The following is a 27,436-nucleotide window of genomic DNA, read 5'->3' as shown; positions in this document are numbered from 1 at the left end:
TAATTATCGTATGGAATTTTGTGTAGAATAGCTAGGAGATCCTAGGATTGTCTGGCAGTGGCAAGTTGTGCTTAGCATTGTATGCCACTGATTGGTGAGCTAGACTTGTTTTTAGGGGCTGAAAGAACTGTTACTGGCCCAAGGTCACCCAGGTGGCTTTAAGTGGAAGAGTGGGAAATCAAGCCCTGTTCTCCAGAGTACAGGGGTGGAAAATGGTCAGTAAAATCAGTAAAAGTCCGTTTTTTCATCGTGATCAGTAATTTGTCAGTTTTTTTTTTAAAAAACTTGGTCAGTAAACTCAGTATTTCTTTGATTTTTGTGAATGCAGTTTGTGTTTTTCCATTTTCATTGCTGCATTTTTGGGGAAACATGATAACTTCCCAATGAGAAGACAGATTGTTTTCAGTTCAGTTATGAGGCACTTTAAGGACTTCGTTCCTAAGAGTAAAAGTGATTTGTTGCAATCTTCCACAAAGTATAGGAAGATAATTAACCTCTTAAAATATGAGACAATGAAAGTAGAGTTAATGGATATTGTGGGATTCAACATGGCACAGCTCATGCTAGAAAGAGCTGAGAAAGCAATAGAAGAAGAGGACAAGGGGGAAAATGCTTGTGGATGCAGTGCAGAAAACTGTTGAGAAATGAAAGAGTTGTGAATAATTTTATTTATTTATTCAATTTATACCCTGTCCTCCCCACTGGAGTGGGCTCAGGGTGGCTTACAAAGAGATTAAACATATAGATAACAAATTATATACTATCTTAAATAATAAAACTCTTCTACATTATCATAAAGTGCTAGTAAGTGATCAGGTACTTATAACAATGCTTACAGAAGGCAGAACCAATACTAGTGTTGTAATCAGATGATCTATATTGGTGGTTGGCTCGTCTTGGTCTCTATATTTAGGCAACAGCACAGGCTATTGGTGGTAAGCCAAGGACCAGGGCACTGTCACTTCTCAGTAATTTGATGTTATTTGGCCCATCAGAAGCCTGGCTGCAGCATTTTGCACTAGCTGTAGCTTCTGGATTTGGGTCAAGGGCAGCCCCATGTAGAGAGCATTACAGTAGTCCAGTCTCAAGATGACCACCACATGGATCACTGTTGCCAAGTCATTGCATTCAAGGAAGGGAACCAACTACCTAATCAGCCGGAGGTGGTAAAAGGCTGATTTGGCAGTGGCTGCTACCTGGGCCTCCATTGTTAGTGAGACATCCAGGAGCACTCCCTAGTTCCTAACCTCCGGCGCTGGCATCAATGGTGCCCCATCGAAGATTGGATCCCTACCCTTGGGCTGCCCTGGCTCAGGCACAAGACCTCCGTCTTCATCGGATTCAATTTCAGTTGGCTCAGTCTGAGCCAACCAGCCACAGCTTGCAATTCCCGATCCAGATCTTCTGGTGTAGAATCAGACTGGCCACCCAACAACAGATAGAGCTGGGTATCATCCGCATACTGGTGACATCCCAGCCCATGCTTCTGGGCAATCTGGACAAGGGGGCTCATGTAGATGTTAAATAACACAGGGGATAGCACTGTTCCTTGGGGCATACCACAAATCATTGGGTGCCTTTGGGATACCTGCTCCCCTAGCACCACCCTTTGTCTCTGACCGTGAAGGAAGGAAGCCAACCATTGCAAGGCAGGCCCCTGGACTCCAGTATCGGTGAGGCGGTGGATCAGTAACTGATGGTTGACCATGTTGAACGCCACTGACAGGTCCAACAGCAACATCACTGCCAATCCACCCTGATCCAGATGTCTCTGGATGTCATTTGTGAGTGCGACTAGTGCCGTCACCGTCCCGTGGACTGGGCGGAAACCGGACTGGAAAGGATCTAGAATGGAAGTGCCATCCAAAAAGCTCTGTGGCTGAATTGCCATGGCCCTCTCAATTATTTTGCCCCAATAGGACAGATTGGAGACCGGCCAGTAATTAGCCAATTATCCAGATCCAGAGATGGATTTTTCAGGAGGGGACAAACCACAGTTTCCTTGAGTGCGTTGGGGAAAATGGCAAAAATAGTTAGATATTCAGATATTGCAATGGATCTTTGCTTCACTGGAAAGGAGGCGTTTTGTTCTATGTAAAAATCTTTATTTCTAAGGGAAGGGTTCACAGGAAATCTACAAAACAACAAAGAAACCAATGACTACATCTTTACACTTTGACCACACGGTCTACAACAATGGAGATTCTTCTTCTTGACCCCTAGAAGGAAATCACCTGAATGCATTAACCAATGATTGTTAGTAAATAGGCTTCAGTTTTTCCGGGCTTTCTTCCCATTGGCTCTGTGCCAGGTTCCCTTCCAGGTCAGTCTAAACAATAGCACACAAGGTAAACACACATTAACCCTATAATGACTGGATTTTAGACCTTGCAACACACATATTTCCAACAGAGTGCCCTAGGGAACTGTCCCTCCGATAGGGACTTGTTGATAATCTCCCTTAGGGCATCTCGAAACCCATCATGGCCAGCTTTAATTAGCCATGATGGGCATGGGTCAAAGCAGCACATGGTAGGGCGTACAGTTAAGAGCAGTTTGTCAAGTTCCTCCAGGCTGAGTGGATTGAAATAATCCATAACCTGACTAGAAGACGTGCATGGAGCCTCGAGTTCACTTACTGTCTCAACTGTGGCGGGGAGGTCATGGCGAAGCGACAGGACTTTATCTGCAAAGCAGCTCACAAAGGCCTCACAGTCACTGTCCAATTCCCTAATGTTTGGTCTGCCTTGTGGCAGAACAGTCATAGACTGAATTATTCTAAATAATTGGGCTGGGCATGAGCTCACAGACACAACCATGGCCGCATAATACTCTCAGCGACTTTGACTGCCATCTCATAGGATCTCATAAATGTCTTATAAGATGTTCTTGTGGCTTCATTGCAGGCATACAACTACTGTTTCTCTGTCACGTCAGAGCCAGGAGGCCGGGCAGAGAGGGAGAGTTTACAGTTCAGTCCCCTGAGTCAAAGGCAGAAAGATCAAAAACAATCAGAGCCAGCATCCCAATACACAAAGCCAAGCCGTAGTCAGAGCGTTACCAAGGGTCAGAGTCCAGAGAAGCGAGTGTCGAATGTTAGGGTGCAGAGCCGAGTATCAAGAGCCAGAGAGTCGTCAAAACGTGGACTGAATTCAGGAACCGGGAAGTCAGTCAGTCGGTATGGGATCTTAGGAACAGCGTCAGAGGTGCAGAGCTTCTGGTCTGAAGGACTAGTTTGCCAGCACGATTTGCCAGCAGTCAGTGACCTGTTCAAATAGCGTGCTGGGTCGTTAACTCATTAGCACTGCCTTGCGAAGTCCTTGATTCTGTTAGAACTCCGGGCTCATTGTTCTTCGACCGCGCAAATGTGCCTCCTTGCGTCTGGTTGCCAAGTCCCAGTGTCTCTGATTCCTCAGCCGGTCGACAGGTGGCGGAGAATCGGGTGGCGTACTGCTGGAGCCAGGCACTGCCTGATCGGCTTCAGGTGCAAGCTGTTCTGGGATTTGGTATTCATCCTCTCCGGCACTTAGGTTTGGCAAGGACTCTTGTGCCTCTGATGATGTTAAAGGCACGGAGTCCTCCATTTCAGAGCTCCCAGGTGCCTGATCGGGGGCAGGCATGACAGTCTCTAGCCCTCTTAGCCTTCGCTTCATCAGCCGCAACTCCTGGGTAAACCAAGGAGCCAGCATAGAGTGAGGGCGCAGTGGGCGTCGGGGAGTGATCTTATCGATGGCTGCTGAGAGTCAGCTGTATCAATCTTCCACAAACTCATCTAATGAGCCACCAGGGGGCATCAAATCCTGCAGAGCCATTTGAAGCCCCATAGGGTCCATTTGCCTTCGCGGGCGAGCTGAAAACAGGGTCAGGGTGAAACTTTCAGATGGGCCTGCCACGAAGATCAGATCGAGTGAGTGGGAGTCGTTACATATTGGGGGAGTCCCAGCTGCACCACGGATAACACTAGGTCCATCGCCTGAGTGGGGGCCATATCATCCACATGGACATTGAAATCACACAGGACAATCAGTCTAGGGTGTTCCAATGCCCAGCCCAGGGATGGCAGGCTGCTGGCCAGTTCTTTTTTCATCAAAAAACCAAAGATAAAGTACAAGCAAAGACAAGTCTTGCCTTACAGTAATTATGTTTTGTTGTCATAATTATTACTTTATGTTTGGTTTTTAATATGTTGTTGCTGTTTTGCTGTTTTATTATCTGCAGTATGTGATTATTTTTAAAAGGGAATCTTTTTTTGCCTTAAATTTTGTACAATAATGAAAACACTGTCCTCTTCATAAAAAAATGCAATAAAAAGGTGTGCAATCCTTTTATCTGGGCCACATATAACTATGGGGACGGTGGAGGCCAGATAATAATCATTTTTAATGAAGTTCTAGTTTTACATTTAAAACGCTAGCTTATCAGTAGGCTGACATTAAATTGTTCAATAATTTGTCCATTTTTTGTCAGTATTTGGTCAGGTTTTTTGGAATTTTGGTCAGTAAAGTAAGTATTTTTGACCCTCTGACTAGTTTCCATCCCTGAGATTAGAGTCCACTGCTCTTAACCACTACACCAAACTGGCTCTCACCCCATGTACAGCTCTCTAAGTAAGATACTGTAAAAACTGCTAGATACTGGTCCAGAAACACCTGAAAGACCAACAAGATTTTTGGGGTATGAGCTTTCGAGAGCCAAAACTCTCTTTGTCGGATATGAGTTGGAATGGAAATTTATCTCTGAGTCCTAGGAGTCAGCTTGCATCTAGCTGTTCTACTGCAGATCAGCACAGCTATCCTCTGAAACTTTAAAAACTGGTGGCTCAGGTTCAGCTGCAATGCAAGCAGTTTTAGAAGAGAAATATTGAACTTTGGGGTAAGACTACAATACTGTTTTATGGACTGTAATTTCTTGGGGCAGGCTTACAGATGCGTAGGCATCAGTTGAGTGTCTCATAATTCAACCGTCAGTTCAAGTCATCCACTAAGCCACGAGAGAGGATGAGAAAGGAGTCACAGACTTGTTCTCCTCCTCCCTCCCTCCCTCCCTCCCTCCCTCTCACCTTCCTTTCTTGTTTCCTGTTAATGGCTAACAATAGTTTGTTGAAGTGACAGCCGCCTGCTTCCTCGTGGATGTTTTGCTCTGCTGTGGCTTCCTGAACTTCAGTGCTGTTTGGAGGCACATCTATATGATGTCATCCTCTTTTCATCCTGCTTCCACGTTTACTCCTGCTTTGCTGCAATTTGGTGTGATGTTTTGGGCAAGATCTGCCCACATCAGTACTATTTCCCCTGCCTGGAGATGTCCAGCCCCACTGGAGGTTGGCAACCATAGGCCTTAACTTCACCTGTTATCTGATCCTTTTCATGGGAGATGTTGGGGATTGAAATTGGGACCTTCTCTATAGAAAACAGATGCTCTGCCATTGAGCTATGGCTCTTTCCTTATCTGTGCTGTGGATGACATGCTTGATGAGAAAGCCAGTTTGGTGTAGTGGTTAAGTGTGCGGACTCTAATCTGGGAGAACCGGGTTTGATTCCCCACTTCTCCACTTGCACCTGGCTGGATGACCTTGGGCAAGCCATAGTTCTGATAAGAGCTGTTCTTTAGAGCAGTTTCTGTCAAGAGCTCTCTCAGCCCCACCTACCTCACAGGGTGTCTGTTGTGGGGAGGGGAAGGGAAAGGAGTTTGTAAGCCGCTCTGAGACACCTTCGGGTAGTGAAGGGTGGGGTATAAATCCAATCTCTTCTTCTTCTTCTAATACACTTCAGTCAGGTTATCAGAAGAGGTCCATAGGTTTGGAACAGCCATAGGTAGAGTTGGTAACTGGCCTTGAGAAAGATTCCTGTCCCATTCATAGAGGCTTAATGTGCTGCTTTTCGTGGCACAGAGGAGTTAATTTTTTTTGCTATTTCCTGGGATACTTAGGGGTGTGTGTGTGTGTGAAGTACCACCAAGTCACTTCTGACTTATGGCGACCCTGTGGACCAATGACCTCCAAAACATCCTATCGTTAACAGCCTTGCTCACGTCTTGCAAAGTGAGGGATACGACTTCCTTGATTCATCTCATGTTGAATCATTTCAGTCATCTCAATCCATCTCATGTTGGGTCTTCCTTTCTTACTGCTACCTTCAGCTTTTCATAGCGTTATTGTCCTTTCCAGTGAGTCTTGTCTTCTCATGATGTGACCAAAGTACAATAGCCTCTGTTGAGTCATTTTAGCTTCTAGGGAGATTTCAGGTTTGATTTGATCTAGAACCCATTTATTTGTGCTTTTTGGCAGTCCATGGGATCCGTAAAACTCTCCTCCAACACCGCATTTCAAATGAATCAAATTTCTTCCTGTCAGCTTGGAGGTAGATAATGTCCCATTAAGCCTCCAGGCCAGTTGGCAACCCTAACGCCACGGTATGTCTCTCTACAAGCCCCGTAGCATAGATTTGGGGCAGAGATAATGTCAAGAGGACGTCATGGGAGCATAAAGGGCAGGTTCGAGCTGTCAAGAGCAATTCTAGCAAGGTAGCTTTCGGAAACCAGTAGCTCTTACTAGGAGAGTCATGCCATTCTGCATCTAGAGCCTGCAGGCAACTATCAAGGGTAGAACTATATTGAAAAGTGGTTATCAAAGGTCTCTCTTTCTGCCTTCTTTATTTGCTGTCACACTTTAAAGGCTTTTTAAAATGATTTTATGATTACTATATTATGTATTGCTGTTTTATCTTTTTGATAGCCGCCCTGAGCTGGCTATTGCTGAGAGGGCGGGGTATAAATGTGATAAATAAATAAATAAAGTTCGTACTTACAAGTGTTCGGGATACAATTTCTGACTTTCGTAATGTGCGGTGCCATTTTCTCATCTCTTACGTTGCTTGGTTTTTGATTGCTCCTTGCTGTAAATTACAGCTTGTGTGAGAAGCGATTTAAAAGTGGGGAAGCCTTACTCAACAAAGATTTAGGGTTGCAGCCGAAGGAATAGTGGCCAGGTTTCTCAATACATGATCACAAGGGGTTTCTTGGTTGCCAGACTGAGCTGCTGCATGAAATCTGGAGGGATTTGTTGTGTTGTGTTTGTTGAACTCCGTTCAAGGCTTAATTCTGCCGTTTCCATTTATATCACTTTAGCTTAGCAGGACTTGGAGCCTGAGAATAACAAGCCCAGTCAATAGTTTATTGATGAGCCTTTGGCGCTGTTCTTTAATTTCCTTGATTAGGCTTCTTTCCTAATGGTGAAGCTGGACATGGTTTCATTAAGGCATGCCAACTTTTGTCATGTAATAAATGGTGCTCTGTTGCTAAACCCGTGAACTCTGGGCAGCTTTTCCAGGTCCTTGATGAAACACAGGCTACTGTCAGGCAAGTAGGAATGTATCAGTAGTTAATACTCTGGGACTAGGTCAGTGTAAGCAACACGGGAGGGCCCCCACGTTGGCCTGTTCTCTCAGATGGTGTGTGTACTATTCAGACAGGTGTTTTAATATTGGTTTGTAATATCTTTAAAGAAAAGTTTGTCAAATTGTTCTGATATTGCTGTCAGCCAGGGCTCTTTTTGTAGCAGGAGCTCCTTTGCATATTAGGCGACACACACCCTAATGTAGCCAATCCTCCAAGAGCTTACAGAGCTATTCTTTCAGGGGCTACTGTAAGCTCTTGGAGGATTGGCTACCTTGGGGGGGGTGTCACCTAATATGCAAAGGAGCTCCTGCTACAACCACCTTGGGTCCTGGGACACTCAGAAAAATGGTGGGCATATAAACAGTAAGTAAATATATAGCCTGCCCTAGGGCCTGGCGGGAGATGATCCATGGGGTCGCGAAGAGTCGGACTCGACTGTGCGACTGAACAACAACAACAACTTCACGTATTGAATAACGCTGTGAATCCAGCCAGCCATGGACTTCTAGGAGTCCCGTGTTCCTGTTTTCCCTTCTTTGCTACAGCCTGCTGAGCTCCTCCAAAAGTTTGTTCCTGGCGGGCTGGGCAACTTTGGACGGCTAATTCTCTCAAAGCCTCACCTATCGCAGATGAGGGAGACTTGTGTACACCTCTCTGAGCTTCTAGTTTTTATACTGCATCATTCATCAGTGCACAAAGCACTTCCCAAACATAAGCTCAGGAATACATGTCAAAACCACATTAGGTTAGTTTGCATTATTCTGTTTTTTTATGAGGTCAGGAGGTAGTAGACTACCGGGGGATAGTAGGCTGCAGTGTGTGGGTACAGGCTGGTGTGAGTACCAGTGAGAAAGTGGCTGAGATGGTCTTCTGCATCACGTCTCCCTGCAGAGACAGTCCCGGGAAGAAATTTAGAGAGCAATCATAATCAGGTCTACTCAGAAATAAGCAGCATTTCATTCAGTGGGGCTTACTCCCAGGAAAGTATTCTTACGATTGCAGCTATAAGTTACTTTTCCTCTTGATAGGATGTGAGTTTACTGTGAGACTTTTAGGCTGTATACGTGAACACAGATGAAGCTGCTGTATACTGAATCAGACCACTGGTCCATCAAGGTCAGTATTGTTGGCTCGGACTGGCTGGCAGTGGCTCTCCAGGGTCTCAGGCAGAGGTCTTTTGCATAACCTACTGCCTGATACTTTTAGGTGGAGATGCTGGGGATTGAACCTGGGACCTTCTGCATGCCAAGCAGATGCTCTACCACTGAGCCACAGTGTAAAGGCTGTAGCTTTACCAGTTTCACAGTAGTTGGTGTCAGTGAATCTGTATGTACACAGTCCAGAGTGGCAGGATTATCTTTGTCATGTGTATTAAGTCATTATTGTGTACTGTGGCCTTGTGTTATCTTGTAGCCTAAAATCATGATGTCTTTGGTGGAAACTGCCATCAAGGCGTAGCCAGTTTACAGCAACCCCATAGGGTTTTCAAGGCGAGAGACGTGCAGAGGTGGTTTGCCATTGCTTGGCTCTGCATAACTACCCTGGACTTCCTTGATGGTCTCCCATCCAAATACTAACCAGGGCCATGCCTGCTGAGATCTGCCAAGATCAGGCTAGCCTGGTCCGTCCAGGCCTTGTCTTTATCTCTCCTTATATATAAAAGAGTAGTGGGGACCAAAGTTCTAAAATGCACTTCTTTAGTGTTAGGCCGAAAAAACTGCCACTCGGAAGACACTGGCTGGGTTCATTGGCTGCTTTGTGCAGTCCCGCCCAGCGTTCCAAGGTCATTTACATATGGAAGCTGAGTGGACTACACTCCATTCCACACCTCAGACTCACCCCCCCCACACACAAGGCAGTTGGAATTTTCAGTTGGGAGAGGAAAATGATGTCAGCTGCTCCCTAGGCAGAGGCTGTGGGGGGGGGGGGGATGTAAACCTGAAGACAGACAGGCAGATAAAGGTAAGCTGAAATCAGCCATTCCCTCATGGGGAACCACTGTTGCCAAAATCCAGCTGAGGGTTGTACTTATATTGCGTAAGGATAATAGTTTGTCATTATACTCTACATAAGATATCTTCATGGTGCAGATCCACACATCTGAAGAACTGGGTCTGGTCCACAAAAAACGTGTGCTGGAACAGAAGAAGGGTGCACGCACACGAAAACTTATACCCAGAATAAAACTTTGTTGGTCTTAAAGGCACCACTGAGCTCAAACTTTGTTCTGAATATGCTAGTCTTTTAAAAAGCCACCAGATTCCCGTTTATGTATAAGTCTGTTTTGTAGGGCGGTTTCCAGTATGTGTGCATAGTTGTTGCTGAAGAAGGGAAACAAAGAACCAATCCAGCATTTAGTATTTCAGTTTGCCGGCCTAAAGCACCCTCACGTAAGACGCTTTTTCTGCAGCAAACTAACCAGCTTTCAAGGGCTTCTTCAATCCTTTCCACCACTCTTGCCCCGCCTAGGAAGAATAGAACCGGAAGTGAAACTTTAAATAATTGCTCCGGTTCCTCTTTGTCCCGCCTCCCTTGGGGGCGACGGAAGCCCAAGTAAAAAGTTGCGCATTCGTGGCGGCCATCTTGGTAAGGACTTTGCCCTTCTAGACTTTCTAGACAGCAAAGGGATTGCATTGCAAAGTAGTTGCGTTGGCTCAAATCACGAGCTGTTCGGAAGTGAGAGTAAGGTGGTCGAGAAGGCACAGCTCCTCTCTGACTTCAGAGAGAAAAGAGCGTACCGTGTAAGCCGTTAGTTTTGACTTCTGCCATGCTCAAGATGGCGACAGGAAGCAGGAACGTGCGTACGTACGGCAAAGAACCAGGAAAGGGGAAGGCGACGAGTCGCCGAGAGGGACATATCGAGCTTTGCGCACGTGTGCGGTTGGTGTTTGTCGTAATTTTTTGCTCCGGTTAAGCCGCAACAGCGGGTTCCCATCCAAGATGGGAAAGAAGGGCAAATTCGGGAAGAGCCGAAGGGACAAGTTCTATCACCTGGCCAAGGAGACTGGTGAGAAAATTCCTGATTCCATTACCACGTTTAATGGGCTACTCTGTGCAGCTTCTTCTTGATAGCAAGGGCCTAGAAATCAACTGTGACTAGCAGTGCCAACCTCCAGGCGGTGGCTGGAGATTTCCCGCTATTATAGCTGATCTCCAGGACGGAAGGCCGATGCCTCCGTCGCCCGGCCGAGATTGGGGGGGTGGGGGCGAGGCAGGCGATGGAAGGCCGATGCCTCCGTTGCCTGGCTGGAGTGGCCGCGGGGGGGTCTGGAGTCGGGCGGCCGCTGGCGGGGGACGCAGTCGCCCGGGCCGAGATTGGGGGGGCAAGGCGGGCGACAGAAGGCCGAGGCCTCCGTCGGCCGGCCCTCTACAGAATCCACCCCCCAAACCTCCAGGTATTTCCCTCCTTAGAGCTGGCAACCCTACATTCCCCTCAGTGCCTGTTGGTAGGCAACTAAGCTTGGTCCTGTCACCTACTTTGGCCTTTGGGAGAAAACACATTGGGGCCAGTCCTGATAGGGTTGCCAACTCCAGATGGAAATTCCTGGAGGTTTGAGGGATGGAGCCTGAAGAGGGTGAGGTTTGAGGAGGGGTGGGACCTCAGACAGGTACACTGCCATAGACTCCACCCTCCAAACCAGTCAGTCCCACATAGGGAACCATTGTTGCCAATCTCCAGGTGAGGGCTGGAGAGCACTCAGAATTACAATTGCTCTGCAGAAGGGAGGGCAGAAGTCAGCTGAAGTCAAAGGGGCAGATAATGGTAGGTTGATGGCTAGCTGGGAAGGAGATGGGGTTGCCAACTACATGCTGACAAATTCTTAGGGATTTGTGGGGTGGAGCCTGGAGAGGGTGGGGTTTGCAGAGGGGTGGGACCTCAGACAGGTAGAATGCCATAGACTCCACACTCCAAACCAGCCATTTTGTCCTGGGTAACAATTGCTGCCAATCTCCAGGTGAGGGCTACAGATCACTCACAATTACAACTGCTCTTCAGGTAGCAGAGATCAGTTCCTCTGGAGAAAACAGTGGACTCTGTCATTATACCCTGCTGAGGTCACCACAGCAAATTGACACTGTTTGCCCAAAGCCAGAGCACTGCCCCAGAGCCTCTTTCTAGATCCCGTTGTATTGCTTTCACAACGGGCTTTACTGCTAGTTTAACATAAAACAAATGTGTTAACACTCGCCATTGAGAAAGAAAGGTGCAAAGATTTTCAAGCAAAGGTTGAATGGGCCATTTCATATTCACGAGCTGTGTGGGTTTCAAAGGTGTGGGTGCAAAAGCCATTCATAACTTTTCTCCACTTCATGAACGAGCTGCTTAAAAAGAAATAGCAGGCTTAATCCATTTGAGTGTGGCATTGTCTGCCCCCTGGTGTACAGAGGAAAGTATTGAATCAGAAAACATAAAAGGCCAGATGTGCAATAAATGATTCTGATTTAGAACTTTAGCAAGGCTCAACAAATGCCACATCCTGTCATCTACCACCTTTTCTGGCATGTATTGATCTATGTGTATCTATTTTATGGCATCTATCAAGTGTATGAACACGCTATCAAGTGTATGAACACACATGAACATAAGTCTTATGCTGCCCATTTTAATTTTTTTTTTAATGATTAGAACTGCTTGGTACACATTTGCCTTGTGGTTTGTTGGGGTGCAATATAGAAGATCGTTAGCCCCACAGCAACTCTGTATGACAGATTAGGCTGAGGAAAGCCTGGTGTAGTTCAAGGCCTCATCTAGTGAGTGTCCTTCAGCAAAAACCCATCTACATCCTGCCTCTCATTGGGCTGTGGGGTGTGTACATGTGAGATTCAGAGTTATTGCATGGAGCCAAAGGCCATTACAAATTCAGCATACAACCAAGAAATAAAAAGAGGACAAGCAACAAACAATACCAGCAAAACAGATAAACATTAAACCAGGTCGCTTCCAGACAGTGTTAAAAGAGGCAATTGCAGAACCATTAAAATTATTTTACTAAAATCAATCCTATATAACCTGTGAATATTCAGCCAACAATAAAAGGTGCTATGGCAAACCATTAGCTGAGGCTGCAGGCTCTAACCTAGACCAGATTTTCTTAGCGTTTAGGGCAAAAAGAGCAACTTTGGTAGATACTGAAGGCACTACGTCCACAAGAAGAAATAAAATGTTCTCTGTCACGGAACTTGGGCCTGAGCTAGCCAAGACTGAATCATTTTTATTTATTTTTTTGCTTGGGACTGCATATAGCAGAGTGTACATGTGAGAGAGTCATAGCAGTACATAATAACCGTGGGGGGCTAGTTTAGGTTTTGGTTTGCTTTAAACAGGAGGTAGACCTCCGTTACAGAAAACTTTCAGGTGTGTGTTATAAAAACCTCATGGCATCTGGCCACATGCATGCTTCCATGTACACTTGTATTCTCCCAGGAAACACTCTGTATGCTTGCCCAAAGTGCAGTGCTGCTGAGCATTTCAAGTGCTGCATCATTAATGAGCACATTGCTTTCTAAGGCACTGATGGGGAAACTACGTCAGACATTTCCATTTGTGTTCTGGTGGAGTTCAGGTGGCTGGGCGGCCTCTCTTGAAAGCTGATCTTAGGAGGACGAGGGAGGTGGTGTGGAAGAACCTTCTGCTAAATGGTAAATTACACCCTTGTGACTTCCTCCTTACAGGAAGATGAATAAAGTCAAAGAAGGAAGGAAAGAATTGGAAGGATGAAAGGGGCTCGTAGTCATGGAAGGCTGAAAAATACTGCAACAAGGATCAAGTAGAAAAAAGACTGTGCCCAAGGTAAAGGTAAGGGACATGATGAAGCTTCTGCCATTTTTGAAGTTGGCTGTGATTAGGCAGCCCAGATATGGTCACCCCAAGGAAAATATGGGCATTAAGCTCAACTCTACATACCCAATGGGAATTCTACCTTTGGTGAGTGTATGGGAAGAGATTCTGTTATGGCTACATGGTACACAGGATGGCCATTCGTCCTGAATCCAAGTGATGTCTATAGTAATGACAGCTGTAGTTGAACTGTTTGATTGAAATATTCCTGTCCCACTTTCCCCCCACCTTCCCAGTTTGCCATCTCATAAACAAACATAAAAAAAACAACTGGTGCAATAATCTATTTTTTTAAAAAAAAAATCAGTATTATCTCCATATATAAATCATAAACAAGGAAGTCAGAAATGAGTAGGGCTATTGTGGCTGCCTAAAATTTTGTCCCATAGTAACATTTAACTCATGAGATAGAAACTCATGAGATATCACCAGAGCTATGGATGGATCTGTTCAGGAAGATAGAAACTATCATGAGATAGAAACTCATGAGATATCACCAGAGCTATGGATGGATCTGTTCAGGAAGAAGCAAAAGCTTGACTTATAGACACTGAAATTTATAAGACAGGCAGTGCCTTTGTGATGAATATTATGTGAGATCTGGAGTGGACTCTAGCTAGTGGATTCTTGACTTAAACTAATACTTTATATGCTTAGCGACAGTAAAGTCCCTTTTGTTTCTATGCCCCACCTTAGTCTTATTCTGCAGTGACTATTTTGGTTTGGTGTAGACTGTGGATTCTCCATGTGTGCATTGGTACATAAGAGGCTACGCTTTGTTAAGTGGGCCTCATCCCGTTGTCCCAGGAGAGCAGCACCTATCTATATATCTAATTCCAACAGGGGGAGGGTTGTGCAAATACTTATTTCTGCCAACAGAGGGCTCACTCTCCCCCAGCAGCTTTTCCTACATAGTCAGTAGACTTCCTGTGTCTAGAGAAAAATCCAAGAAGTTAAAAAATCCCTTCAGGGAGGGTTGAATTCCCCCCAATACCTTTTGAAATGGCCTCTGCAGGGATCTAACTCCAGGCATCAACGGTGAGAGATTAGAGCGTTCTGCCAGGCCTGACAAGGGTTGCCAGTGCCAGCCTGGGGAATCCCTAGAGGTTTTGAGATGGACTGTAAAGAGGGCTGGGTTTGGGGAAGGGTATAATGCCACAGAGTCCACCCTCCAAAGCAGCCATTTTCTCCGGGGAGACAGATCTCTGCTGTCTTGAGTTCAGTTGTAATTCTGGGGTGGTGGTCCTCCAGGCCCCACTTAGAGGTTGGCAACCCTAGGCCTGGCAGCAGTTTAGGGTCGCCAGGTCCCCCCCGGCCACTGGCAGGGGATGATGGGTAAGGTTGCCAGATACAGGCTAGGAAACTCCTGGAGATATGGGGGTGGACCCTGGTGAGAACAGGGACCTCAGTGAGGTACAATGCCACACAGTCCACCCTCCAAAGCATCCATTTTCTCCATGGGAAGTTATCTCTGTAGTCTGGAGATGAGCAGTAATTCCAGGCATCCCCAGGTCCCACCTGGAGGCTGGCATCCCTAGGCAGCACCCTCTGGGTGACTTGATACCACCTGATTTGCATGACTCAATTAGGCCCAGCTAGAGCCAGTTTGGTGTAGTGGTTAAGTGCGCGGACTCTAATATGGGAGAACCGGGTTTGATTCTCCACTCCTCCACTTGCACCTGGCTGGATGACCTTGGGCAAGCCGTAGTTCTCATAAGAGCTGTGCTTGAAAAAGAGCAGTTTCAGTCAGAGCGCTCTCAGCCCCACCTATCTCACAGGATGTCTGTTGTGGGGAGGGGAAGGAAAAGGAGTTTGTAAGCCGCTCTGAGACCCCTTTGGGTAGTGAAGGGCAGGGTATAAATTCAATCTCCTCCTGCTTGCTACTGTTCATCAGCAGCCACCCTATGAAAGCCAGTGTGATGTAACAGTTAGAGCTTCAGATTAGGGTCTGCGAGACCCAGGTTCAGATCTCCATCTTGCAGTGGAAGCTGACTGGGTGATTTTGGACCAGTCACATACTTTCAGCCTAGCCAACCTCACAGGGTTGGCTAGGCTGAAAGTATAAAAAGGAGGAGAGAATAATGTAAGCTGCTTTGGTCCCCACTGTGGAGAAAGACTGTAATTTTCCTAGGTAGAGGGGGAGGGGTATGGAGACTGAAAGCTGAAGACAGAGAGGCAGATAAAGGTAGGTTGGCTGTTGGGTGGGAAGGAAATTGTGTTGCCAATTCCAGGTTGGGAAATTCCTGGACATTTGAGGGGTGGAGCCTGCGGAAGGTGGGATTTGTGGAGGGGAGGAACTACAGATCAGTATAATGCCATAGACTTCACCCTCCAAACCATACATGAAGGAGAGAGAGAGAAAGGGGGGGCAGAAGGGAGAAAGAGGGTGAGAGAGGTAGAGGGAGACAGGAGGAAGCAAAGGTGTGAGGAATAGGATAACCATCCTGCACGTTTCTTGAGGGTCTCCACTTGTTGTTCCATATTCTGAAACAGTCCTCCTGGGACGCTAAGATCAGGTCTCGTAGCAATGACTATTGGAATAAATGGTAAAAGTCCAGCATAGACAATGCAGTGGGTTGGATCCAAAGGGGCTGTTCTATGAGCTTGTGAGCCCTACACTGTGAGAACTTCATCATGTGTAATGTAGGGCTTAGGGTATAGCACAATGTACAAGAGCTGTTCTGAACCAGGCCCCAGTTCCCTCAGCAGGAGAATAATGCAGTCATCATAACCCTAAGTCCACTGGTGCCCAAGTGATTAGAAGACTCTTCACTGTGGTCCCAAGTATGGCTCCCACCATGCAAGCACTGGCTGGCTAGCTGTTCTTCCTATGCCCCTATTTAACACTCTGTAGGGGAAAAAGTTGAAGCCAGCTGGAAGCCTGCTGCTCCCATCAAGACTCAGCAGTGTATTCTTCTTAGCCTACCATCACCTCACCCAGGTCAACCACAGCAAAAAGCCCAACTTCACCTTGTAGCAAGTCCTTACAGCCATCACCTCACCCAGGGCAACCACAGCAAAAAAAAACCAACAGCACCTTGTAGCAAGTCCTTACAGTTGCCCTCTTGCTATCTACTGCTGGAGCACTACTAAGTGTTCCATGCTTTCTTCAGCTGAGCTAGTTCTGTGTTTTCCAATTAGATCCAAGGGCGTGGCTCCTTAAGGGACCCCAGAATAGTTAAAAAAAATATATCACACGGAGAAAGATAAGAAAGCTACAGTTAGGGATACATGACAACTACATGGGCATGACATACATAGAGAACAACTGGTATCGTTTACAAGGAGAAAGAGTGGGGAAGTGAGGAATGTCAGATAAATACACAAGAAGAGCACAACGGGGCACACATTAGACACACTGTCCCCCACATACAGAAAAGGTGCTTTATGTTTTCAGTATATTTACTGACTGAGTTTATGGGAATAATCTCTTTTGGCATCGTGACTCATGTTTTGAGAGTCTTAACAACTATACAGACATCTTTTTTTTTAATGAATATGATCCTTCAGTTTTAATTGTGTGCAATGACCAGTAGAGGGAGTATTATGAATAGAAAATAGCCTTCAGAATAACTGTAGGGCATCCAAGTAACAACCAGCCTTGCTCCTTGGGTTGCTTGATGTCTGGAAACCCCTTAACACCACAGAATGTTTTCTTTGTCTTCCTTATTTCAGACCCCACACCTCCCTTGTGTTTGACTATCTGAATTTATAAAGTTCAGTATAAACTGAAATTTGGTAGTTATAGCTGAGCCCATCAACGTTAGGCTTGGTTTATACATATGTGGCCTTGACCTGGGTAGCCCAGGCTGCCTGATAACGTCAGATCTCGGAAGCTAAGTGGAGTCGGCTGTGGCTAATATTTGGATGGGAGACCACCAAGGAATTCCAGGGTTGCTATGCAGAGGCAGGGACTGGCAAACCACCTCTGAATGTCTACTGCTTTGAAAACACTATGGAGTTGCCATAACCAGGGCTATTTTTGGGCAGGAATGTACAGGAACGGAGTTCCAGCTGGCTCCCAAGTTGGCCACACCCAGCAGGAACTCATTAGCATAACAGGCCACACCCAACAGCAGGAACTCATTAGGATTGGCTACATTAGGGGTGTGTGGCCTAACATGCAAAGGAGTTCCTGCTCCAAAAAAAGCCCTGGGTTTTGACAACAAACAAAGTAAACAGAATAAGAAGCAAAAGGTGGGTGTGACTGGATGTCCACACTTCTGGTAACACAGGGGTGTGGCCTAATATGCTAATGAGTTCCTGCTGTTGGGTATGGCCTATTATGCTAATGAGTTCCTGCTGGGCTTTTTCTACAAAAAAAGCCCTGGCCATAACTCAACTATGTCTTGATGGGGGTGGGGGGGACATACATGGGAATAAGGCGGCAGAGACGTGAGGTGAAAGATTGGACTGCTGCTGGGGGATCACGGAGAATCTTTTTTTTATTATTTATGTTTCACTATATTATAAGCTCCCTGAAAATAGAAAATTGCCACAGCAAAGTGGTGTGATAAAACCTTTTTTGCTGCTGTGCTAGTTGTCTGTCTGTAGATGGAATCCACCAAGAGTGTCTGAATTGGTTCACCTCCCACCATGTATTTGCTGTCCCTGCTGCTGCTTGGCAGGGCAGCAGGGGAAGGGGGGGGAGTTGTGCCGATGGCACAGCATCAGTTCCTGTGCTAACCCAGAATTGCTATCACTGCGTCAATGTGACACTCTAGGATTCCCCCCCCCCATTCTATGATTTTACCATAGAGTTGGGGAGATCCTAGAACATCATGCCAACATGGTGACATCACTTCTGGGAGTACACCTGAAGTGACATTGTGCTGTCAGTGTAACATCATCCCCCCCCCATCCCCTCTGGCTGGCAACCTTAGGTCCAGTCCATTCTGCCACCGCAAGACTCTGCCACCTTATTCCCACCTCCTTTCTCCTGTCTGTGTGAACCAGATCTTAGCCTCTAGCATCTATCTTTTCTAGAATGCGCTTCAGAAGCATTGTAAGACAACCGTATTTATATTCATTTTAGTGCTGTCCTAGAATTCATTCATACTTGAGGAACTTCAGTAAGACGCCTGAAGATTTTTGCACCATCAATGCATTTGTTTTTTTTCACAAGTAGCAAATATATTACCAGTAACTTTTCCTCCGTTAATTTAGCTTTACGTACATGTTGCCCTTTATGTGTTTAAGGTTAGTTAGATTAATCTCCAGTAGCGCCTTAGAGACCAAAAAGATTTTCAGGGGTCAAAGAGTCAAGGGTGCTGTTGAGAGTGGAGGGTGTTACTGGAATCAAATCTAACTGTTCTACTTCAGAGGTTTCAAGAGTCAAGGGTGCTGTTGAGAGTGGAGGGTGTTACTGGAATCAAATCTAACTGTTCTACTTCAGAGGAACATGGCTACCCTCAGAAACGATGTTTAAGATTATTTTACACTTTGATTTCTGCATAGAAGTTAGGAATTTTGTAATGTGTGAAGTGTTCTGTTGTTTAAGCAGCAATTATAAGGACACATTTGTGAGAGTAAGCCCCACTGAAGAACACGTGACTCACTTCAGAGTGGACCAGCTGCTTAGGATCACTCCCTTAATTTACTGTTCAGCTTTTGGAAAAGAGGAGGGCTTTCGTATGGATGTGGCTGTCTAAGCAACTGCTCCCACGTAGTCTGTCCCTGATTATGCAAATCTGTTAATGGCCCTTGACATCTGGTTAGCTCTGGCAGAGCTGCAAACATTGGAACCATACCCGGAGGATCATATTTAATTGAGGGATTCCACACTTGTGGATAGGCTACATCAGGTTGTTACCAGCAACAGAAAAGCCAAGCCAAGCGAAGCCTTTTCCAGGATCTAATTCACTGTCTGCTTCGAAGTACCCATCATCTACTAGGTAGAGTTGTAGCTGCACCATCTGTTAGTTAATATGGTGTCTCCCTGGTGGCACTATCCAGGATTTGCACTGAGATTATGAGAATGGATTGCAATTGCCTGGAGGCAGGGCATTGGTGTGTTTGGTACTGTAAAATAATAGCAAGGAAACCTTAAGGTTCCCCCAACCTCCAAATATGAAATTGCTTGCTTTTAAGATTTCACTTTTAGCAAACCGTTATCAGGCACACATCCTCTCATTTGTCTAAAGACACTGCTAAAATATGCTGAATGTGATTATTTCTTCTCTTCCTTCATCCCCAAATCATCGTTGAGATGATTTCATAATGAAATACTGAATGCTTGGAAATGAAACGGCTGGCATGAATGCGCTCCATCATGACAAACGAACAGCTGGAAAATGTGCGTCTGCAATATTATCCGGACATGTAGCATCATCAAGAGCTATTCCTTCGAGCTGGCATGATGCACATTATACGCCATATGCTGAAGAAGAACTAAGCCATTACCAACTTGCTACTCGGCAGTATCCCAAGTGTCTAGTAGGTTGGTGACAGATGTCTCATTTGAATGGTAGAAGCCATCCATACTTGTAATCTCAGTGGCGCACGGAAGTGAACATTACAACAAATCCTGGATAGTGCCATCAGTACCTTACTGGGTAACAGATGGTGCACTTCTACAGTTCTACCTAATGGAAGGTGGGTATGTAATTGCACAATGAATACCTACCCATTACATTCCGAATGACACAATGGGAATGAGATTCATCCAGCATCAGAATGAAATTGTATTCAGTTTAGCTTCACTACTAAGATTAGCTTGTTTTTTCTTCTTCTTGGGCCACCTTAGAGCAAAGCATAACAAAATGTACTTCTATAAATGTATTACATATAGCAGCGTGTAGTTTTTCCACAGTAGTATCTTACCTCTGGAGCTACCTCCTATGAAGTTCAGAGTTTAAAATGCTGTTTAAACAGAGGTAGCATGCCATATAGTTTGACCAGAGTGGTCTCTACTCCATCCTTTCTACTGGCAGACTGAATCGAAGTAACCTTCTAAATGCAGTTACTCCGTATGATATATCAGGGGAACAGTATAAAATAACTTTTAGTCAGTACCAGAAACAGAAGAAATAAGGATGTTCATGAAAGAAGCTTAAAACTATTTATAGGTAGCAAAGCTTTTGTTGGGATCATTGTTATAATGTTTCAGTTGTCAACTTCTAGATACAGAGAACAGTTATCAGCCAAACTTGTATTCTTGAGGTGAATATTGGCCTTCCCATGTCCTCAGGATTCTCACGAGGTAAATTTGAGCTCTTCTCAGACATACAAATCATTAGCCAGTTTTCCTCAGAAACTGGGCCCTGAAACAGCTACAGTCTCTTCCTAGCATTCACTGTGGTAGCCTGCTTTCTCACAAAAGACAGATTCTGAGACCTATATAGTCTCTTGAGACAGGCTCTCTCACCTAATGCTCTGGAAACCAAACCCTGTCTTCAAATAGTCACCGTTGTAACCAGCTGACATACAAGACTCTGAGACATCCAGAGTCAACCTAAGAGAAGAGTTTCAGCCTCCCTGTCTTGGAAGCATAAATGCTATTTGATTTGAGCTGACCATGTAACAGGTTTTTCTCTTTCACCTCTTTCTCCCATCTGACTCTGTCAGCCTTCCATGGGCCCTGATTGGCTGCTAGCTGCTCTGCACACATATCAAATAGGCATACAGGGGACTAGTGATTGACAGAAAGGGAGCAGGACTTCTCCTCATCTATCACACCTATCCTTGGAAGTCAACCTCACTGTCTCATTCCTAATTGTAAGAAAAGACATTTAAGTGGGTCTTGGGAATAGCTGGAGGGAAGCTGAGGTTGGTTCCAGTGTCCGTTCAGACATTTCATGGATCTTTGCTGCTTCTCTTGCTGTCTTTAAGTAGATTTTGGAACTGTGACCTTGTTTGCTTAGGTTTGGATAACATGAAAAGAGCTCTCATGGGTCAGACTAAAGGTTCACTTGTCCAACAATCCTGTTTTCCATAGTTGCCTCTGGGAAGCCATTTACTGGGCATGAAGGCCCCCCCCCCCCGGCTACTTTTCTAAACCTCAAGGTTCTGCAGATACTGGTTTATAATATACAAAAGCAAGACTACAATATAGATGCAGAATTTAAAAAACACCTGGAAATATGTGAACATTGAGTTGATACTTGCTGCTACTCTAGTAAAAGGTACAGATGTTACTTTACTGTTTGCACCATATGATGCTATTCCAAAAGACTGTCACTGAAAGACTTCAAGTATCTTCAGCCTTTTCTTCCTTCATGCTTCAGTGGATATTTATGGATATGAATGGTGCAATCAAATCACATGCAGAAAAAGGAAAGAGCTGAGCAAACATTTTCCAGCTTGGTGCTCTTAACCATTCTAGTTTCTAGATGCCAGATTCCTTAGACATGTGGCATTGACAGCCACTGTTAGTATCCTCCATGGGGGAGCAGAAGGTTATGCTAGGTGGGGTAAGGAGGTGAATTTTAAAATTCATGCGCCTTTGGGGGACAACCTTTTCCTGTCATCCTGTAGTAGCTGGAATTGCAAGTATGCCAAGTTTCAAGTGAAGTGTTAGTATATATGCACATCATGTATCCTATATAAGAAACGAATAAGTATTTATATATGGCACTGCTGAACATGATTAATTCTAGTATTTGAAATGTATGAACTACCCCAAGGCTATGGAACATGACCTAGAATATATATATTTTTAAAAATATATCCTCACTCCACATGAAGTGCTTTTGGAGTCCTTGAGCCAGTCACATTCTCTCATCCTAATTTACCTCACAGAGTTATTGTGAGGATAAAATGGAGAAAGGGAAAACCCAGAGCACTGCTTTGGGCCAGTTGCTCTCTCTCAGCCTATCCTACCTGCCGGGGTTATTGCAAGGATAAAATGGGGAATGGAGAACCATGTACAGCCTCCCCCCCCCCCCCCCAATCACCACAGTTCCTTGAAGGAAGAGCAGGATAAAATGTACGAGATAATATACATTTGTGAAAAGAATAGCATGATTGAAAGGAACTGCTGCTGGATTCTTCTTGATTTGCCCTTCCAAGCTTCTGTAGGTAGCTTTTCCTAAATGGGCATTAAAATGATCATGTCCTGTCACTTCCATACTGTTGCTTTTATCTCTGTTGGGTTTTCTTTTTAATGAAATGTGCAAACTTTACCTGTCAGTGAAGAGAGAAGCTTGTGTGCAGCAGGTTTACTAACATAAATATGAAGACTTTCAATTGGTTCACAACTGAGATGGAAGAGAAGAATCCTGGCCAATTAGGACTGATAGCTTGGGCTGCCAATTGGAGCCATTTTTCCCTCTGAGAACCAGAGCACAGCTGTTTTGCCAACTGTGTATGGCTGGAATGAAAATGTACAGTTGTAAGACATGAGACTGGATGGATTATTTGCCAGCCTTGTTTTTATTAGAATTTTAATTGGTTAACTTTTTGTGACATGTTTTATGGATGAAAAGGGACCAGGTCTCCTTGTGTGCACTAGAGTGTGGTGTTTGCAAGGTTTGCTCTTGTCCCCAATGTTGTGATAGATGGATAGATGGATGGATAGATGGATGGATAGATAGATGGATGGATGGATGGATGGATGGATGGATGGATAGATAGATAGATACACACACACACGTGCTCTCTAGTGCAACTCATCAGGAGATTTGGCAGTGGGTGCCATCAATATGCTGATGACACCCAACTCTTTCTCCTGCTGGATAAGCAGTCAGATGCAGCCCTCTCAGCCTTGAGCCAGCGTTTGGACACAGTGGTTGATTGGTTTAGGGAGAGCTGTCTGATGTTGACTCCATCAAAGACAGAGGTCATGTGGCTGGGGAAAGCTGGGTCTTTGGTGGGATTGCAAATACATGCTCTTGATGGAGTCCTGTTAAGTCCAGTGGACTCAGTAAAGAGCCTATGAGTGTGGTGTGGTTCCTCGCTTCTGTTGGACAAACAGGTGTCCACAGTGGCACAGTCAGCATTTTTCTTTCTACACCAAGCCCACCACCTGGCCCCTATTTGGCCCAGCCTGATCTTTCCATAGTGATCCATGCTACAGACTGCTGCAATGCGCTCTACACAGGGCTGCCGTTGGGAATACTTTGGAAACTCCAGGTCACCCAGAATACAGCTGCTAGGTTGTTGACTGGCCCATCTTGGTCAACCCATATACAGTCAGTCTTGAGGCAGCTGCACTTGTGGCCAGTTTGTTTCCAGATTTGGTTCCAGGTGCTGGTTATTACCTTTAAAGCACTTAAAATGACTGCCTCTCCTGATATAGCCCCCCACACTGCTTGCACTCATCTTCACACAATTTTTTGACAGTGCCTGCTCCTCAGGAAATCCGTCTTGTTTCCACCAGGGTGAAGGCCTTTTCCATCATAGCCCCATCCTGGTGGAATGCTTTATCAGAGGAGGCATGTACCCTGCGGGACCTGTCAAGGTTCCACAGGGCATGCCAGACAGAATTGTTCTGGCAGGTGTTTAGCTGATCCTTTTCTTTCCAGCAGTTATTGCTCTGCCAGATGTTTCTCTTTGGAATATTGCTAGGTACTAAGAAAATGTCAAGATTTTAACTGTTTTGATGATGAACCTTATGGTTCTGTTGTATGTCTTTTAAAATGTTGTGTTGTGAGAGGGGGTGGGATATAAATCTAATAAATAAATCAGTAAATAAGGACAGGATAGAAGTGGTTCTAAATAAAATAATTGTTTCAACCTTTATGATTAGACAACTTTCAAAAATTCTTTTTAGATTATTATACTAGTTTTTGGCAGACTGGCATTGCATTCCTGAGCAGAGTTACACCTTTCTAAGTTGATTCAAGTAAATGAGCTTAGAAGAGTATATATTTAGGATGTTTAGGATTGTGAGCTTTGGCCCTTAGGTTAAATATAGCTTGAAAAAGTCTTACTAGTTCACTAATCTAAGTGCATACACACTCCTTACCTCATATTCTGTTACCAACTGTCTGTTCAGGTAAACAGCACCACAGTTGGTGAAGGGGAAAAAAATTAAGGATGCAGGGACAGCTGTGGTTGCCATCCTCTTGGTCAGGCCTGGAGACCTTCCAGAATTAACCTGATCTTCAGGCTACAGATATCAGTTCTCCTGGAGAAAATGATTGCATTGGAGGGTGAACTATGGCATTATAACTCACTTAGGACCCTCTGTCCCCTTCCCAAACACCACCCTCAAATCTCCAGGAATTTCATAACTCAGAGTTGGCAACCTGAGAGAGATCTGTTCTGCTTGGAGGAAAAGATGGTCTGTTTGCTCCAGTGTTCGTGTCTGTTCTGGCCTCTGTTGTTTGCATTGGTCTTATGGGCAAGCTGGAGATAACTGCAGTTCCTTCCTTCGCATCTGTGTCTGTCCTCCTTTTCTATGAACTGTGCAAGTTTCAGTGTTGAGAGCCTTTGTGTAAGACTGATGTATCCTTGGGGGGTCTGAGAAAAATCCCACTAGTTCACTTGTGTCAATAGCAAGGAGCTTTGAAATGCTAGACTGCCTTCCGATGACCATCTAGGAGCACTTGTACTTTGGTGCCAGACATCCTCTTCCTGATCCAAATGGTTTCCTCTGACAGACCTTATTAGAGAGAACATAAGGTGAGTATTTTACAAGCTCTTGGCAAAAGAAAAGCCAGACTTGCAGAAAATAAATAATCCAGATAAATTGCTTAGAGTAATAACAGGCATCATAACAGGCCATAAAAACATGGCATTTCTGCACTTGATCAATTTGCGTAGATTCCACAATTAATTTTTATCCCATAGTAATCTCAGATATAACAAGTGTGAACTATAAGCAGTGTGAAACAAGATGGTCAACATGTAGATCAAATGTGTAGCCTTAAGAATCTCCAGTTCAATACTTCCTTTGCTTTTCTGTCTCTGCCTAGTCCATCTTTTGCTTGTTTCCTGAGACCAGCTTTGCCCTTGTCTCAGAGGGGACCAACCAGCAGGCAATAGAGTAGCATTGGGTAAAATGATCCACAAAGTTACTTGGATAAATTATTCGGGACTGTGCTCTATACTACTGTATATAGTTTGCTGTAAGCTGGATCCTACTGTGTGATTTTGCATCATTTAATGTGCCATGTTTGCTTACGCTTTGCTTCAGTTCTGGGTTGTTGTTTTTCAGATTCATGGTTGGTTCTACAACCAGAAATCTATTTCATTTTTTATTGAATGCCCCATCCTGTTGGTTGTATTGACTCACTCCGTGTTATCTACCTTGAGTCCCAGTGAGAAAGGAGGAATATAGAGGATAAATAAGTTGCTACCTAGCACTGGTATTCAGAGGCTTATTGCCTCAGAATATGGAGGTTCCATTTAATCACCATGGTGCATAACCATTGATGGATCCATCCTTCCTTAATCTGTCTAACTCTCTTTTAATGCCATCTTGGTGCAGTGGTTAAGTGTGCGGACTCTAATCTGGGAGAACCGGGTTTGATTCCCCACTCCTCCACTTGCAGCTGCTGGATGACCTTGGGCAAGTCATAGTTCTGACAAGAGCTGTCCTTGAAATGGCAGTTCTTGAAAGAACCCTCTCAGCCCCACCTACCTCACAGGGTGTCTGTTGTGGGGAGGGGAAGGGAAAGGAGTTTGTAAGCCGTTCTGAGACTCCGAGTGAAGGGCGGGGTATAAATCCAATCTCTTCCTTCTCCTCCTCCTCTTCTCATGTGCATCACTACACACACTGGCAGCTAATTCCTCAGTTTAATTATTCATTGAGCAAAGTACCCACTCCTGGGGGGAGGTTGTTCCATAACTGTGGAGCTGCCACTGAAAAGGCCCCTCTCTTCTTTACCAACCAGACAAGCTTCTTTGGGTTCTGGGATAGTCAAGAGGGCCTCTCCCTGTGATCTTAGTTCCTGGGCAGGAACATATGGGAGAAGATTGTCCTTCAGATGCCCCAGTCCCAAGCCATGTAGGAGTTTATGGGTCATAACCAACAGCTTCAGTTGGTCTAGGGAGCAGATTGGAAGCCAGTATGACGCATGAGTACTAAAATAATTGGCCATTTTATTTTCAGTCCCTTTCCTAATAATCCCCAGGATCTAAAGTGGCAATAGCAACAGCCAAGCCCTACCTAGGTAATAATCAGAACACAGACAAGTTTCATCCCAGAAAACTGTTAAAATATTCTTAAATCTAAGACAGGCATTGCCTTCCATCCATTCACTCCCCAGTTTCTGTAAGAAGAATGACAATGCCTTGTATTGTTTTTCTTTTTAAAATGAGGGTTAAATATATAAAGCATCCATTGTACATCAAATACCACAAGTAGGGTTTTTCTGCCACCTTTCCTCACTTCAAACACAATTCTTTTTTGAAGGAGACAATTCTCTTATTTAGCTCAAGGCCATCAATAGTCATGCTACTGAGTGAATAACAGGTATGTGTGAATCATCCCTGAGTGGGGCTGTAAACCGGTTTGGACAAAAACATCTTGTCCCTTTAATAGAGGTTTAATGGGATGTTACGAAGGTGATGCTGTTTATCTTCATATCATAAAATGCTTCAGCTGCCCATTTCCACACATTGACCCTCTATGAAAGGGACAAGGCATTTTTTCCCTCCAAGCTATCTATATCCCTGAATAAGATGAACGTGAGGTAAGTATGATCAGGGGTCTTTTCGTAGAATAAGAGCTGCAGGAGCTCATTAGCATAACTCATTAGCATTTGCCACACCCCTTGACATCACCGGAAGTGTGTCAGAAGGCAGCACCCACTGCTCCGGCTCCACTGGACTGTTTTGGATTGATAGCTGTGGGGGGGGGGAGAAATCTGCCCTCACAGAGGAGGGAGAGCTTGTACCTGAATAAAACTTGGTTTAAAGGTGCCACTGGACTGTTTTGGTTTACTGGCTGGGGTGGGGGGGAAATTAGTAGATCTGCCCTCACAGAGAAGCCAGAGCTGGTTCCTGAATAAAACTTGGTCTTAAAGGTGCCACTGGACTGTTTTGGTTTACTGGCTGGGGGAGCAGGGAATTAGCAGATCTGCCCTCACAGAGAAGCCAGAGCTGGTTCCTGAATAGGTCTTAAAGGTGCCAATGGACTGTTTTGGTTTACTGGCTAGGGGAGGGGGGAATTAGTAGATCTGCCCACACAGAGAAGCCAGCGCTGGTTCCTGAATAGAACTTGGTCTTAAAAGTGCCACTGTACTGTTTTGGTTTACGGGCTATGGGGGGGAAATGAGCAGATCTGCTTACCCCCGCCCCCCCAAAAGCCCCTGCTGC

The sequence above is a fragment of the Gekko japonicus genome, unplaced genomic scaffold, assembly GCF_001447785.1.
Source record: "Gekko japonicus isolate JY-2015 unplaced genomic scaffold, Gekko_japonicus_V1.1 scaffold514, whole genome shotgun sequence".
In the NCBI taxonomy this organism is placed as follows: Eukaryota; Metazoa; Chordata; class Lepidosauria; order Squamata; family Gekkonidae; genus Gekko; species Gekko japonicus.
The sequence above is the reverse complement of the archived record's forward strand: the minus strand, read 5'-3'. Positions refer to the sequence as shown.